General features: G+C 41.6%; 1 long non-coding RNA gene across 1 annotated transcript; it reads right to left on the minus strand.

Annotated features, from left to right (window-relative positions):
- Nucleotides 1–930: 930 nt before the first annotated feature.
- On the minus strand, nucleotides 931–15,422 carry LOC138440067 (uncharacterized). The gene is made up of 6 exons (XR_011256907.1): nucleotides 15,271–15,422; nucleotides 13,662–13,768; nucleotides 11,815–11,948; nucleotides 9,649–9,769; nucleotides 2,833–3,666; nucleotides 931–1,593 (listed from the first exon to the last, which is right to left on the minus strand). It is a non-coding gene; the product is annotated as an uncharacterized lncRNA (long non-coding RNA).
- Nucleotides 15,423–15,445: the final 23 nt, after the last annotated feature.

Here is a 15,445-nt window from a genome sequence, read left to right on the forward strand (position 1 = left end):
AGAGCTCCAGCTCTGCTCAGAGGCCCGATCTGGCAGAGTTCCTGGTGCGAGGCTGCTCTGCCCTGGGCGAACCTTGCCCAGACTTGCCTCGCTGCTAGGCTTCCTACCCAGGAAGGAGCAGCCTTTGCAAAGTTGGGAGACGCCACTGGCGCCTTCCTGGCCTCAGCTCCACTCCTGTATTGCCTTTGCACCTAGGCCCCAGGCGTCCTTTGGGAGGCCTTAGGGGCCGGTGGGTTCCACACTGCCAAGGGCTCCCATAGTGAGAGGTCTGTTCAAGGGAAGGGATGGGTATATTTGGAGTACAATCCTGTATCAGATGTGAGGCCCACACCTTCACCCTGAACGCTCACTCTGAACCCTCACCCCGAACCCTTACCCTCACCCACGCCCTCACCCTGAACCCTCACCCTCACCCTCTCCCTGAACCCTCACCCTCACCCTCTCCCTGAACCCTCACCCTCACCCTCTCCCTGAATCCTCACCCTCATCCTGAATCCTAACCCTCACCCTGAATCCTTACCCTCACCCTCATCCTGAACCCTCACACCTCACCCCTCACCCTAACAAGTTTGGAGGGCTGTTCCACGAACTCTAACCTTTACCCTACCCTAACCGGACCCCCATCCACATCCTAACCCTAACCCACATCATAGTCACGCCCTCAGCCCTATACTTACCCTTGAAGTACCTACCCGCATCTTCTTCATTTTTGACACTTCCCATGCATAACAAAAGACGAGGTTGTAAGGTTTCAAACATGGATCCAAGACCCATTATCCACATAAAAGGGATATAAATACTATGATCACATCATTTAAATCTCTTGCATCACCAAAATACCTCTCCACCACTTATCCAGTCGCCATTGATGGATCACATCTATCTCATACATTTTATAACTTAGCAATCAAATACGCACCAGGACTCTGGGTAATTATAGAGACAAGATTTATTTATACCATAAATATTTCAACAAATTCCACTTTCTACGATGAGTTCAATCTTCACAAAAGTAGGATGAACAGCACCTGTTTCCACTAGGATCCATAGAGCGTGAAAATCTTAATGATGACCACCAGAAAGGTCAGCACGGTTGATATCACAGATTTTTCAGTGTTCCAATACAAGTTCTACCCAAATCCATAAAGAAAGACATACGCATAGGAAACTACAAATTGAAAGCAAGTCTATTGAGATAAATATTGGACATCAATTGTATGAATCTTTAAGGCATAACTGCAGACATTCTTCAGACATTCTTCAAATTCATAGAATGACAACAAAGTATGGCTACGTACAATCCATTCGGTTTTATGAACCACTCATGAATAACCTCACAAGCCATTTGAAACCAGATGACAATTTCAAATAGCTTTGATCTACAAACAAGGCTGTGAGACAGAAAGTTAAAATCGAAATACATGAAGTAAATCCTCAATAGATATGAAAACATCCCATGGTAGTGAAGTCAATTAGCATTAGTTATTAGGGCTTTCATGCACAGACTCATCTCTGATCGATGTGATCCCAATTCATATTTGGCAAAAAATACGAAAGCTGATCTTAACAGTCATATTATTTTTCTTTGTACCCCTAAAAAGAAAAATGAACATGAAAAACTAAATTAAGCTTGGAGGCTCACATTTCCCAATCGGTATACAAAGCAACAGCATGTCAAACTTTCTAATTCACATATGCATTTAAATGAAATTGGATGAAATACCCCTAAATAAACACATACTTCTATGCCCAATGTTTCACAAGGCAGAAAACGCTCAATGAATGAAACTGAGAGGGTAACAGCCAGGAAGGCCAGGGGTCTCCAAAGGGAGGAAATGGGGTGCAAGTGTCAGACAGTTGTTATCTGTCACTTCCGAGGCAGGAGGAAACAAGCTGTTATCTTTTTTCCCCTTCTTGATACAAATTTAAACAGAGATTTTCTCTTACAATTCTGTGTTGCTATAATGACACCTGGTTCCGCCTGAACTTCACTTTTCTCATACTTTGAGCTGACCAAGGCATTTTTCTCATGGAAAGGTTTGCCTTAAGCTATGTGAATGTACTATGTATTTACCCTAGACTCTATCTTCAAGTAGGTTCTGCCTAAAGGCTCAGAACTGACTTGACAAACCAATATGCTTTACTCATACATGGCTCTCCTGATCTATGTGAATGAAGCTATCCATTTGCTCATATCAATCGTTTTATGGCCCAGGATGACTCACCTGGTGCCACGGTCATCTCCATATATCTTGTGGGTGAGGGGTCTGCTGCCATTCCTTTCTCTAATGAGTAGACTGCTAGTAGCTAGATAACATCCAGCCAAAGATGAGTAGGGGGGCACTCTTTCTGCCCCCTTCTGATGTCTATGTCAGAAGCTTTCTCTCTTTTATACTTTAATAAAACGTTGGGACACAAAAGCTCTGACTGATCAACCCTCATCACTGGCCCCGGGTTGAATTCTTCCTCTAAGGAGCCCAAGAATTCAAGCATCTTTCATGGTTAGACAACAACCTTTCCAAACAATGGTCTTTTCAAAAAAAAAAAATGATGATAAGTGATGAGTATGCATATGTCTACGAATGAAATGGGACCTATATGTCAAACCACATAAAAATATATCTTCCCTCAACATACATATAACACAACCAGGCCTTCACATGCATCGATTCTCCAACTATCAAGTCATACAAATATGGATGTAAAATATCACAATACATTCCAAAGTTTAAAAGTGATGGATATTGACTTTCGCCCGCTGGTGCTTCTTTTTATGTCATCTCCATTATATTAGCTATGACAACGAATCATGTGCTGTGCGAAGTCACTTACATTGTGTCCAACTCCTTGGGATCATATGGACTAGGCCCCACCAGGCTCCTCTCTCCATGAGATTCTCTAGGCAAAGATACTGGAGGGGGTTGCCATGCTCTCCCTCAGGAGATCTTCCTGCCCCAGGGATGGAATCCATACCTCCCATGTCTCCTGCATGGGTATGTTCTGCATGTTCTTTACCACTAGAACCACCTGGGAAGCCCCAAGACACATGAACATCAGTGGATTTGGGGATCCACGGGGCATATACAGAACCATTCCTCCAACAAAACTGAAGAATGACTTTAAAATCTCAAACAAAACATGAGTATATGTGTTCACAAACTTCATGGAGCAAGGGTTTCTTCGATCTGAAAACTGGCATCGATGAAGGACTGTGTGAAGAATACTTCAAAGTCTATTTGGCAAACACAGCCTACGTTGGCTATATTTAGTCCTCAGTTGAATGGAATGTCATGAGTACTGGTCATTTCAAATAAGTAGCCTATGACGCTGTTTACACTTATTGGGACGCGTGGTATACCACATTCACACATTTCAGTAGCATTGGTGCAAAAACGATACATTTCTCAGGGGAAGCTTCTACATGGACTCCTGGGATCAGAGCTCTAACTCATACACACATACTTTTCCTTTTAAAATGATCCTGCATGATAAGCAAACAAAACACTGGATGAACACCTAGACGGTGAGCTCTGTACTAAATGATTTTAAAGCTAGTAGATGGAATGAGCTGATGAGGAAGACTACAAACGAGTCATCTTCTTCAACTTGGTCAAACCGCTCATAGTCATACAAGTGAATGAAAAGTTGAGCCTGTTGTCATTAAATCTGTTTAAAAGAAATAGAATAATAAAACAAATTAGTAAATCTTATTTTCTTAATAAACATTGTATTATTTCTGCACAGCTTTGTTACTGGCATGAATAGAATATCTACAATAATAACTTGTCACAGTGAAATGGATTCACATTCGATATCGATTCACATCTATAATTGATGCCATAGCTGTTTGATACTATTGCTTGAATGAATGCAACTTATGTGACTTCACAAACTACAAACACGACTAACATAATAGGTATTAAAAAACCTTGAGTGACATGAGCGTGAAGACTTAGTAGAGTTGCTCTCAAGAATAATGATACTATTATTCGCTCTAGCCATAGTACTGGAATCTGTACATTAACACCCCTGCAAAACAAAAGGAAAGGATAGAATAATAATAAAGGAACTTCATAACTATATTCCTACTGTAAACATTCAACACTATGTTTTCTTTTAAACTGACTTTCATATTTGGTCTACTGTAACCTCTTCTGTGTTCATTTTATGCTAAACTTATTGCTAACAGTAAAATTACCATACGAGCTCTAATTAATTTTTTTTTTACTTGCAAAGCTACTGATAGAACCAAAGGCCAATATCTACATCAAACAGGAGAAACGGAATGGAAACTGTAAACAATTTTATGGAAGAACATTTCCGTGCTCCTATTCAGTCAAATGGGCATTCAAAAGGATGTGATTTTTCTGAAAGTTTATTTCAGAAACTTGGAATTGGATGACTGCAAACAATAAAACTAACAATATATTGATACATAATATTAATAATATACAGTGGGTCATTCTTTTTTTATTCTGCCACAGCTAACAGACAGAAAGTCAGTTGTCATAACTACTACTAACATAAGACCCTCACCGATAAGTGAAGATATATAGGAAAATCCATAATAGCTCTAAAAACCATCAAAGATAAAATGGTAATTAAAAAATACACTGACAGTTTAGCTGGTATAAGAAACAGGATGATTATGAAAGCAAAGCCAACAATCATGGATAGGCCATGGAAGCCCGTGGCTGTCACCAGTGTTGACTTATATCCTTCATCTGAGGTTGTTAAAAGCGCTTGGTAAAATCCAGAGGTTTGCAGCAGTGGTAACCTCCTGAACAGACTGAAATAAAAAGGGTTTCCAGAATATCCTGATGATTTCCATCTACTAGGCTGTGATGAGCTCAAGCAATGCATACTCCAGAGGACAGAAGACAGACAGGTTGGGAACACGTCTACTGCACTTACGGAGAAAGGGAATGTTGCTGCTCAGCCTAGTACAAGTGTAGAAGCAACACCTTGGTGATTCGACCTTTAAAGACTCGATACATATGAGAACGACTGGTATGAATAAACCTTCAGAAGTGCTTTCTCAGACCTCCTCCCATCATAAGCACAAGCATAATGAAAACACTGAGTTTTCATGGTCTCACCCAAAATAAGACTCACTTATGGCTTTGCTTTGAGAATAGTTGAACTACTCATTGTTCAAGAGAAATGATCCTTTCTTCTCTGAAGATTTGTGAATCATTCACAGGGTGTGGTGAATAAACTACTTAAGGGTCTAATACATAAAAATGCAATAGGCTAAGCACAGAGATGTTTTTCTCCCTTTCTCAAAGGATGGAATGGAACATTTTGTATTTGCACTGATTTTATGTCTTGACTTCATGTACAATTATATACTGATTTTTTTAGTTGACATACAATAGGACTAAAAATATTGATATAATACTGATAACTCATGTTGGTATGTGTGGTTGTCACATAGGATTCACAGGAGATTTAAATTCACAGTTGTCAACGTAAAGGATGAATGCTATTTAGCTTCTTCGTGAATCTAGACCACGAATGAAGAGTTTTCCTCAACATATTTCACTGAGAGAAATACAAGGATGATAGGCATAATACTATGCTTCGACTCATGGATATCTAAGCATTGCTCACAATACAGATCTGATTTTCAACATCAGGGTTCTTTCAGTGTCCTTGAACAGCATTTGTTTTTCTGTATACAGAAGAAAAAACTCATGAGTATCAAACTGGTTCACATAAAACATGTGTATGAATTGTTATCTTCCTGAACCAGGGATCAAACCCACATCACTTCCCCCTCCTGCACTGGTAGGCAGATTTTTTATTTATCAACTGTGCCACCTAGGAATCGACATACATTTCAAGGACCACTGCCATCAGCTTCTACTGTTCATGACCAAAGTAGGAGAAACAACATTGGAAGAAGTACTCATAAGGGTACTCATAGGAAGTACTCATAAGTCAAGGAACTGTTATACTGGGTACTCTCGTTGTTACTGGGACAAGTCAGTTCCTCCGATGATGATGGGTATAACTGAAAAATTATTACAAATGCATGGGCTGCGATGTCTACGTGATAAATGTGTTCCTCTTATACTATTGCTTCAGGGATGCCTACTTCAGCATGAAGGAATGCACTTCAAGGGATGCCCGCTATTCCAGCTCAAGCAACAGATAGTGAAGTGCAGATCATTGTCCTTTGTTGAAAATAATCAGCACTTTGTCAACATAGGGAACATGCCAGAGGAACCCTTGGGATGGAACTCTAAAAACAGGTTGGGCCCTCTTTTTGCCAAGCCCTGCGATAAAATACAAATCAGAAAAAGAAAAATAGCATCGGTTTTGTCAGGACTTCCTCATCTTTTCTTTCTTGGTAGCAGGAAGCAGACATTGAGGCCAGAGGACTGCAGGATTTCATTGTGAACTAACGTTGGGTGGGGTGGAAGCTCATCACTCTAGTAAGAATGTGGTTCAAAAAAATGGAATTTCATTCACTTCATGGACATAGAGTTCTATAATCCTTCATTAAGGAATTCAATAAGCTATATTTCCTTACACCTTCACAATCTCTTGGTTTACGAGAACATCAATTGCTAGTCCAGCACTTATACAATGAGTGTTACAGGTAGTATGAATGTATAAATGATGATGAGCAATGACAGGAAGTTTATTTAATCTCTGTTTGAATTCTTGATTTTTTATATAATTTTTTATAATATCCTTACAGATGTGAATATTTTACTGACATGTATAAATACACGTTGAGTAGTGCTATGATAACTCATAGTGTTGGCACAATAAATATCATGGTTACTATGTGCTTTTCATATATTCCTTTTGAGATTCTCTTCCATTATACATTATCATAAGATATTTAATAGTTTCCTAAACTGTACAGTAGGTCCTTGTGGCTTCTTTTATATATAGTAATGTACTTGTTAATAATTCAAACAAAAACTGGTACACAAATACTCATAGTGACATTCACAATAGCTCAAAGGTAGAACTCATTCAAGTGTCCGTTGGTGGGAGACTGAATATGCAACACAAGGTATATTCAGAAGCTTGAACGGTATTCCACCATACGAAAAAGTACATTAAATGGTGCTGCCACTCTGCAAGACATTACAGAAATGGCTCCAAAACAAACACATGGAATAAATACATAGTTCGATTCCAATTCAAGCTATGTACCCAAAAGGATTGGGAAAGGGGGCTGAAAAAATGGATACTTCTTCCGTCATACTCACAACAGCATGATTCACACTGGCAAACAAACAGAAGTGATCTAAGTGTCCATGGCAGCCAATTCCATAAACAAACTGTGGTATACACACAATGGAATCTGATTCGGCCCTTCAAAGTCAGTAATTCTGACAATGCGACAATGTGGACAAACCTTATGGTCATTAGATCATGTGAAATAAACCAGACCAAGAAAAGACAAACGTTCTGTGATTCCACTCATATGAGATATCCAAACAAGTCAAATCTGTCAGAAATAGCAGAGAGTGATTCCGACCGATCGAAAAGAGTTCATGTTTCATGGACCTCAGTTTCCCTTGGAAAAACTGACTTCCCGTGATATCTCCAAAACCAATTAGACAAATAATTGGAAGCTATATCCAGTCAAATGAATGTAGACATAATGTTATATACAGTGTACACCAAACTCACTCAAACTTCTTAACAGACAAAAGGCAAAACTGTATCTATGGTACCTCAGCTTAGCTTAAAACTGTATCTACAGTACCTCACTTCTGCTTATAAAATTTAACAACAACACACTAAAGTCTATCCAAAAAAGGATATAAAACATATATAACATTAACTTTAAAGAATTAGACATTTAAACTGTGAAAAACCTTATTCACAAAACTTAAACACAAGCCACAGGAAAATATATTTATAAAATACATATCTGATAAAGGATTGTACTCCAAATATACCAAAAAATCTAGAACAATCTCATAAAAAATGTATACACCTAAACACCTGTCCTACAAAAATATAAAGATAGTAAATAAGCCTATCAAAAAGACTCAAAATCACATATCATTAGGAAATTACAAACTAAAATAACAGTGAGGTAGCACTGCACACCTATTAGATCCAGTAAACTCAAAAAAAAAAAACGGGGGTAGGGCACAACTTCTCCGGTGGCTCAGTGGTAAAGAATCTGCCTGACAATGCAAGACACTCTAGTTTGATCCCTTACCCCAGAAGATCCCACATGCCACAGAGAAACATAGCTGGATTTTTCCACAGCTAAACAAAGCTCACCTGTGACCTGAATACTATATGGCTAGCACTTACTAAACAGCTTTGAAAACGTCCAGACAAAAAGTATCACATGATTATATACAACAGCTCTACTTGTAATAACTAAAAACTTTCAAATATCAGGATGTCTTCAGTAGATGACAGTGTAAACAAATGGGGATACATCCAAAGTGAAGGGGAGCAAATGCTACCACAAAATATACCACCTCAGCATGATAATTAGTGGGACCCAATTAACTTTTTTTTTTAGAGGACACATGATCATCTCTGAAACCCAAGTTCAAGACAGCTCTTCTGTGAGTCACATTTACCAGAGAAATCTCATTTCAAAGGAATCCTCTCTATATGCCAGATAGAAGGATGAGACACAGTCTTTTGAAACTCTTTTTTCTTTTCTATCGATAGGGAAAGCTAAGCCGTAAATCTGCACAACAACCATACCCTTCCTTTCCTTTGGTTGTATCTGTAAAATATTTGTTTCTTTTTTAATTTGGCTGCGCCAGGTCAACCTTCATTGAGGTAAGCCAGATATTTAGCTACAACATGCAAATTCTCCTTTGTGGCATGGGAGATCTAGCTCTTGGATCAGGGAATGAACCTGGGCCTCCTTCTTTGGGAGTGTCCAGTCTCAGCCACTGGACCACCAGAAAGTGCCTGTTTTGTTTTCAGATGAAGATGGAATCTAAGGTGATATCTTGGGCCATTTCAGTCACTGACTCAGTTTCCTGAGTTTCTCCAAAGCACGCACAAGGTGCACATTATTAAACTGGTTTGCAAAACAAGAAAAGGTTGTCTGCTACAACACTGTATGCTTACAAATATCTAAATGGTAAATGGCATATTATTTATTTTTAATTACTATGGGGGGGGGGGAAAGAATGCAGGATTCATACATGTTACCACATGAATAAATATTAAAACCATCTTCAGTGAAAAAGAAATCCACATCGAAAAGGCCACCCAGAACCCTTATTCACCATGTCTGCTTTCAATCCATCAAGTTTGTCCAAATAACTGAAAATCTCAGTAACACTCTAAATAAAGAAAAAAGGATGAAGATGGAAACAAAAGATATATTCATACACTTGAACAATTGCTAAAAGTGGAAGTGGGGCAGTGGATTACATTATAATGTAGGTACCATATGATTTCCTGATTTTGGAGATTATGTGCTGGTTCTGCAGAAGGTACCCATTTTGGATAAAACACATAGAGTATTTTAGATGATGTGGCAAATGCTAGCACTTGTTCCCATTGCTAGGCATTTTCTGTACATTTTAAATGACTGGAAAGTATACTAGGTTTCAAAACAACCATGTCAATACCACAAAAGAAATTTAGCGCAGACAGGCAGGAAACTTTCTGATACAGGCCAAGACTTACCCAGATGAAGTTCAAGGGAAGCTGGGATGCTCACTGCCCGTGAAGGAGTCCACGTGGAATGAAGAAGTAGTGTGGGAAGTCTATTAGTAACCACCATGTCTTGGGTCCTCTGGATGACCTACTGCAGGAGAAACAGATCTTACAGATAAAATGTTCCACATCACTTCACAAAAAGTTGTTAGACTACATTCAGTAAAGCTGAATCATTTTGGATTAATTTACAATCATAAAATACTACCCTTTACAGTCCAAAAATCACTTGCATTTCTATACACTAATAACAATCAGGAAAAAAATATTAAGAAAATTCCACTTAAATAAAACATCTAGCAACAAACTTAATCAAGAACATAAAAAACCAGTAGTCAGAAAACTAGAAGGCACTGATAAAGAAACCAAAGAAAATACAAACACACAGAAAATTATTCCACGCTCATGCACTGGAACAATGAGGAATTAAAAGGTCCATTCCAACCAAAGTCATCAACAAATACACGGACTGCAATCACAAAATAATATTCAATGGCATTTTTCACAGAAATAGAAATATTCCTAATATTAGGCTGCTACTGTTGAACAGGACCTTAAACGGCCAAAAAGACTCTGAGAAAGAGGAACACAGCTGGAGGCATCTTCCTATCCCTCTTCAAACTACATCACGGAGCTGTAGTGACCACCACAGTGAGGAACTGGCAGGAACACAGACACATGGACTCCAGGAGAGAATAGAGAGCCCAGAAACGAACCCACCTGTACATGGTCAGTTCCTGAAAATCAAACCAGGAACGAGCGAAGAGGAAAGGACAGTCTTCTCAAGAAACAGTGACAGGAAAATGGCCACCTACACGGAAGAACATCAGTGTTCATCCTCTACATCATCTAACGCAAATCTAACTGAAAACCCACCGCTTTGCACACGGAGCTCTTTCCCCCTGAGTCCTCTGAGATGGACCTCCAGTCAGCCCTCAGCTGGACACAGGAAACGTCTACTCCATCCTCATTTTTCGCTCTTGCAGCGCCTCCCTGCTGGTGGGCACTGAGGCAACCCTGCTCCTCTCAGCCTGGATGCAGCCCTGTTATCCAGAAGCCTGAGCCCTGATGGTCCTGAGGAGACAAAGCTCCCGCCAGCTGCTCACGGAGCAGAGTCTAAAGGCAAAGCGTCCTGCGCCCGCGGGTCAGAGGGGCCTTTGGCGCCCCCTGCGGGCCACAAGAGAAGAGCGGGCAGCCCGGTGCTCACAGACCTCAGAGGGCTCACCCAGAAGCAGCTCTGCTGTGAGCACTCAGACTGGAAGCCCAAACTGAAATGGAGCAGAATAGCTCCATGACCCTCCGCAAAACATGGCTAAGGAACAATCAGAGCCTGCATGGAATGCAGCCATAAAAAGGAACACATTTGAGTTTGTTCTAATAAAGGGGAGGGAAGTCAGTCAAAGAGAGAAAAACATGGAATCTAGAAGGATGGTACTGACGAGTCTGTTCACAGAGCAGCAATGGAGGTGCAGACATAGAGAACAGACTTACAGACGAGGGTGGGGAACAAGAGGGAGAGGGTGAGATGAATGGAGAGAGCAGCATGGATGCAGGTACACCTACATTTGTAAATAGACAACCAATGGGAATTTGCTGTATGATTCAGGGAACTCAAACTGGGGCTCAGTAGTAACCTGGAGAGGTGGGAATGCGTGCGAGGTGGGAGGGAGATTCAAGAGCAAGAGGACATAGGTACACCTATGGTTAATTCATGTGGATGTATGACAAATCAAACCAGTATTGTAAAGCAATGATCAATCAACTAAAAGAAATAACTTTAAAAAAATATGAACATAAACACAAACTTTGCAACAAGGTAACTCCATTTAAAAAACTATAGAATTTTAGAAAACTGCAAAAGTTCTACATGACCGTTGGTCTGGTGATCAGGTCTAACATACACAAAACAAGCCAACTTACCAAATTATGAATATAAATTATTTAAAACATTGCCTTTTATCATTTCATACATTTACCCTGTGGAGGACCTTACTCGAGAGAACCAAAAACAAACTGTTAAATGAACCACGGACCACCCACCCTGGCCAGGCAACAGAGAAAAGAAAACACTTGCAGGAATCATCTTACAACAGGAGGTCCTGGGAAGGAACAAGGAACGAACAAGCTACCACCAACCAGAATTCTGGAGAGGTCAGGAGATGGGAGGCTCCAGTTCAGAGGTCCTACCAACCTCCCAGGATCCACTTCGCTGGAATCCATCTCAGCTGAGTGATGCGTGTGCCCCCAAGAAGGATCCCAATTCAGAATGCCTGGCAAGAGACAAACCAGAAATGAGCCCGATGACCATAAAACCTGAGACTGTGAGCCACGTGACAGAGTGGTTCTCTCCGTTTCCCTCACCCTCCTGCCCTCCACCCTGGCAGCCCTTCCCAATAAAGCCTCTCGCTTGGACAGCACTCCTCTCCTCAGACAACTCATTGCCCAGTGTCAGACAAGAACTCACTCTCAAGCCCTGAAAGGGATCCCCCTTCCTTCATCAAAAGCAATATCCAGGAGAAAATATCTTCAAAACGCTATCTTGCAGAGAAGGAAATCAGAGAAGGCAATGGCAGCCCACTCCAGTACCATTGCCTGGAGAATCCCACGGACAGAGGAGCCTGGTAGGCTGCAACCCCGGGGTCACTAAGAGACGGACACGACTTCACTGAGTGGCTTCACTTTCACTTTTCACTTTCATGCACTGGAGAAGGACATGGCAACCCACTCCAGTGTTCTTGCCTGGAGAATCCCAGGGACAGAGGAGCCTGGTAGGCTGCTGTCTATGGGGTCGCGCAGAGTCAGGCACGACTGAAGCGACGCAGCAGCAGCAGCAGCAGCAGCAGCAGCAGCAGCAGCAGCAGCAGCAGCAGCAGCAGCAGAGAAGGAAATGGCACCACCTGCAGTACTCTGGTCTCAGAAATCCCAGGGACAGAGGAGCTTGGTGGGCTACAGTCCAAAAGCAGGGCATTTCTGATGGGAGGAAACAGTCCCAGGGAAGCTGAGCTGCTCACCAAAGGCCCCAGAGCTTTGGATAGCACACCAGAGCTGGGGCTGAGGATTCCCAGCTGCCATGCCTCTTGATCCTGGCCTCTTTCACTAGATACATGTGTGGAAAACTAGTCTAAAATATGCCCTGGTGGTTCCATAGTAAAGAATCCACCCCCCGGTGCTGGAGATGCATGTGCGATCCCTAGGATGGGAAGATCCCACATCCTATGGAGCCCGTGTGCCACAACAGCCGAGCGAGCCTGTGCTCTAGATCCTGGAAGCCACGATGCCGAGTTCACATGCTGCAGCCACTGAAGCCCGTGAGCCTGTGCCCCTCAACAAGAGGAGACACTGCAGTGAGAAGCCTGCAAACCACTAGTTATGGCCCATGCTCACCAAAACTAGAGAAAAGCCCACACACAAAGAGGCAACACAGCCAACAATCAATAAAACTGTTTTCCTAAAACAATGCATATCTGACAAAGAAACTGTATTCGAATTGTCCAAGAACACTAGAGCAAACAAGCCCATTCATAATTGGTAGCGACTGAAATAGACACCTGGCCACTGAGGGTATACTGATAGTAAACTATCATACAAAAACATACTCAAGATACTGGTGCAATGCATGCAGAGCCCCCTTTGAAAGACAATCTGACAGTTTTTTTTTCAGTAACCACGTGGGACAAGCACTGAATTCTGTGTATGACAAGCGGTGGAAGCCAGGTATCTTACCATTGGAATGCAAAGTTACAGATAAACAAAAGGAAACGTTACAATGTCCATGTCGTGGTGGATCAGGTTGGAGACATCACAAATTACCTTTAACTGAATATGTTCAAAGGTGAGCTGGAATACATGGATATATATATATATATATCCATGTATTGTCAGCTGAGCATATTGAGCTCCTACATGTATGTTTTAAATATCATTCTCTAATAAAAGGGAACAGGAAACATCTCCAATGGCCCGGTGGTAAAGAATCTGCCTACCGATGCAGGGAACACGGGTTCAATTCCTGTGTAGGAGATTCCACACGCCCAGGGGCAACGAAGCCCTTGAACAGCTCTTGAAGTTTGCATGCTCCAGAGCCCAAGTTCTGCAAACAGAGAAAGCACTGCAATGAGAAGCCATGGCACAGCAACTAGAGGGTAGCCTCTGCTCACTACAACTAGACAAACGAGCAATAAAGACCCAGCACAGTCAAAAATAATGTAATGTTTAAAAAAAGGACAGTTCTTTGAAGAAATGACTGAGACTAGGGGTGAGACTGTAAATATATGAGACAGGGTCATCTTAAATTATGAGAAATTAAAGAAACTAAAGACAACTATCAAGCTGTCCAAACTGATACAAATGAATGATGACACAGTGTTATCTGTATACACCAGCAAATAACAATCTGAAAAGGAATTTAAACAAACGATTCCCTTTCAGTCATGTCAACATTAATAAAAGACTTTGCTATGGACAGAATGAGGATAACAAGACTGGCACACTGGAAATGATACATGATTGCTGAAAAATACCCTAAAGACATGGACAGATATGCCATAGCGATGAAAAGGCTTCAGTTGGCAATACCATGGAATGCATCTTCAATCTGAAATGAAGATTCAATATGAATTTCAAAAGGCTGAAAGGTGGTTGCTAAACCACAAAAGATGCCAGCATTCTTGGACTCCAGAGGAGAATTCAATCCAGGGCAAGTGACGAAGCTTGATGGCTCAGAGGTTTTCTGTTAAAAAGTTTTATTAAAATATAAAAGAGATCGAGAGAGCTGCTGACGTAGACAGTAAAAGGGGGAAGAGTACCCCCTGCTAGTCTTTAGCCAGATGTTATAGAGCCACTAGCAGTCTGCTAATGAAAGAAAGACAATGTGTCAGAGAATGGCACCAGGCCCCTCACCCACAGCATGCATTGAGATAACATTGGCAGCAGATGAGTCATCCCAGGCCATAAAATGATGGACATGAATCTTGAAGAAAGGCAGATTTCCAAGCAAATATATAGTTTCATTCACATAGATTAAGAGAACAAGGTATGAGTAAAACATACTGGTTTGTCAAGTTTTTTCTGAGCCTTTAGGGGAAACTGACCTGAAGACAGAGCCTTGGGTAAATACATAGTACATTAGCATACCTTAAGACAAACATTTCCATAAGAAAAATGCATTGCTTAGTTCAAGGTTTGAGGAAAGTTAAATTCAGGTGGAGCCAGGAGTGGTCATGGCAACACAGAAATTTCTGAGAAACCTTTTAAATTTGTATCAAGATGGAGAAAAAAAAATGCAGCACTCTTTTGTCTCCTCCGGCCTCTTAAGAGAGAGAAAAAAACGTCTGACACTTGCAGTCTATTTTCTCTGTCTGGAGACCCCTGGCCTTCCTGCCTGTTATCCTCTCCAGGCCTGTAGGAAGCAATACACTAGGCTGCTTGGGAAAACCGCGCGGGTCTGAGCTTTATGCAAAGGGGTAAAGCAGTAAAACCCTTGGCCCCAAAGGCGAGGCTTTTCTGCGACCGCCATTTTAGTCGGCTCCGAGACTGCAAACAAAGAGGGCAGAATACATGGTTCCCTGCTCCGCCCAGTCCGAGTTCCCTTACCTGTGGCCCACAGCCCTGCGCTCTGCTCGCTGGATGCCAATCGACGGGGACCCAGGAGCCCACGAAACGAGCATTCCCAGCTGCAATGGCGAGCCCTGAGAGCCCTGGCCCCCGACGCGCCGCCATGTTCATCCCGCCCCAGACCCGCTCACGTGAGCCGCGCTCCTGACCAGCC

This window comes from Ovis canadensis, chromosome 5 (genome assembly GCF_042477335.2).
Source record: "Ovis canadensis isolate MfBH-ARS-UI-01 breed Bighorn chromosome 5, ARS-UI_OviCan_v2, whole genome shotgun sequence".
NCBI lineage: Eukaryota > Metazoa > Chordata > Mammalia > Artiodactyla > Bovidae > Ovis > Ovis canadensis.